The sequence below is a fragment of the Helianthus annuus genome, chromosome 9 (assembly GCF_002127325.2).
Source record: "Helianthus annuus cultivar XRQ/B chromosome 9, HanXRQr2.0-SUNRISE, whole genome shotgun sequence".
Classification (NCBI taxonomy): domain Eukaryota; kingdom Viridiplantae; phylum Streptophyta; class Magnoliopsida; order Asterales; family Asteraceae; genus Helianthus; species Helianthus annuus.
Window position 1 is genome coordinate 182,957,309 of NC_035441.2, and position 2,776 is coordinate 182,960,084.

At 28.0% G+C, this 2,776-nt stretch overlaps 1 long non-coding RNA gene across 1 annotated transcript; it reads right to left on the bottom strand.

Annotated features, from left to right (window-relative positions):
• Window positions 1-378: 378 nt before the first annotated feature.
• Window positions 379-2,124, bottom strand: LOC110879995. The gene is made up of 3 exons (XR_002559125.2): window positions 2,077-2,124; window positions 1,491-1,544; window positions 379-399 (listed from the first exon to the last, which is right to left on the bottom strand). It is a non-coding gene; the product is annotated as an uncharacterized LOC110879995 (long non-coding RNA).
• Between the last annotated feature and the right edge of the window lie 652 nt (window positions 2,125-2,776).

A 2,776-nucleotide genomic window follows, 5' to 3' on the forward strand; every position in this document is an offset into this window, starting at 1 on the left:
TAGAATGTTCTAAACTTTTAGGATTACAGTGGGTAAAAAAGGAGGAGAAATTACCCAAGTATCCACCATTGATCTGCAATCAATCAAAATGGGTAATATTATGTAAACGATGAATGATTAGAAAACACGATGAAAGAATAATGAGGATCATATATGTAAATATTTAAAGAAAGAGTATGGATGTGCCATTCCTACACACTAACTGGTTGCCACGTGAAAGCAAAGTCAAATCATATGACCATCTCGAGTACCCCGCCAGGACACACAAAATTCTCATCTTTGCTCAAATTTTAAACTATTCATACAGCAACAATCGCAATCTTGGATGGCGAGCCAAGATATGGAATATTTCATCTTCAAACCAAGAGAATAAATCTTCCACGGCTGCATACTCAACGACTGCGAAGTGAAAGTAAAGTCAATCACATAACCATACCAGCCAACAAACAAAAAACCTCAAATTTGCCTAAACCTACACAAAGGCAATCAAATAATAGCTGGTGACAATAGTTCATCTTATTAGGAAAAATAAGAAATTAAACTTACAAATGTAAATGCCATCTGCAAACATGAATAAGAATTGAGGGAGTAACCCATTAACCTATTTAACTAACCTATTGAATATGTTACTTTAAAATTACAATTCAAAACTAAATTAATAATTTTGATTAACGTTTAAAAAAGTTAATTCTGATACAAATGGATGGAGAAAATAATTAAGCTTTACAAAGTAACTAATTAATAAATTTGACTAACCTATTAAATACTTCAACTTAAAATAACAATTCAGAATATAGACTTAACTTGTGATAAGTCAACGTTCAACACTCATTTTCATTGCTTAGTATTTAAATGATAAAAATATATATAATATAAATATACATTAAATTTATTGATTGATTATGAAATTGTGAATCATCATTTACACGTATTTGTAGAAATGGAAATGAATAAATGATGATAGTTAACATTCCTAAATGAAAAAAAAATATACTAAACGAAAAAGATATATGAAAAGTTGGTAAGATGAAGGGAATCAAATTATGAATGAAAAGGAATGCATTTATTACCAATTTAAAGAAAAAACAATTAATTTTGATAATATAAATGTTAAAAAGATACGGTATCATTTTAGAATTATTGTATAAATATTTTCAGTTATATTTTACAATATATAAAGTATATTATTTTAATACGCTTACCTTTTTTAGTGAAAGAAACAATTTAAGAGGTTGTATAAAAAATAAACTTTGGGTAATTTTCAACCAGTTTTGACGTGTTTCTATTTTGCTACTTCCAATTTTACATATTAGAGATTTAAAAAAATCGAATTGATCAATTCATAAGTAAATGAATCTTTAGTAATTTAAGGCCTTCTTTGTTTTCCTAAAGATAAAGAACGAATATGTAGAAATCGTTAAAAAAGAATATCAAAATGATGTATGAAAATGGTTAAACCATGATCACCATAATATTAGAAGCAAAATCACCTTCATCACCAACATTGGTGGCATCATGGCCATATTTTTTCTTGATAACAAAACCTGTAAACACATGAAACTATGTTTTTTGAAAAACAAACATTATTTTTTACATCAACAATAAGCTTCCTTAAACAATATGGTAATTATAAAACAAATATCGTGTTTCAATATAGTAAAAATCAATAAATATCAATTTCAAGTATCTTTCAAGAATTTTTTTTACTTGAAAAACGAACTCCATCCAATAAATAAAAATGAGAAAACCATATTTACAATCAAGATTAAAGCCAGATTCAACCAAGATTACAAAACTTTAAAACAAACATATTTTTTAAAACCTTAAGATTATCGAATTAAAAGACATTAATGATTCTGCGAAGAACTATTTGAATTTTAAAAGAAAAAAAAACAAAATAATGGTTAGGAAAATCATTAAGACATGCGTATAGAATCAAAAGAAAAGCTAGAGAAAACAAACATAGAAAACAATGATCCTTCAAATTACACAGTAACCGATCAAAACAAATAACATCCTAATGCAAAATCAAAGTAATAAAAAGCAAAATAACAAATGCTCAAATGATAAAAATACCTTTGATGTAAGGGATTTTGTGTATCGTTCTTCCAAATCCACAATAACCTAACGGTCATGGTACACGAAGTTCAAAATCACAAACAATAACACAAAATCTTGACAACAGATTATGGAATCCAATTGCTTACTGTCAATCAAGACGATTGTTGACGATGATCTTCATTTAGGTTCTTAAGAGTGTTTGGAACAATGATTGAGAGGAGAGATGTGAGATGCAATGGAGGTTATGGTATTGATTTAGGCTATTATTAGATGGTAATCAAATTTAGGAAATGTATTTAATACCGGGTCGGGTCAACCGATATTAAGAGATGGACCTAAAAAAAAGGCGGGAAAAAACCAAAATGGTTGCACCATGTGAGGACATGTGTCCCAAACCTTATTCATTTATTATATATATAGATTTAACAATTTTTTAACGAAACAGTACATATAGTAATATACTATATGTTTCAAAATGTTTAAGCGTAATAATATAATGAGTTATTGGATTTTAATAATCCTAACTTTCACTAGTTGGCCGATAATAATCCCAACTTTAAAAATTCACTCAAATAATCCTAACTTGTAAAAGTTTGGCCGTCATTGATCCTTTTATAACATATGTGCATTTAAATCAATTAAGAAGTGTCTAGGTGTAATTGAATCTACTGAGGAGACCAAATTCTTATATATTTGAAAAGGATCAGTGGTGGCC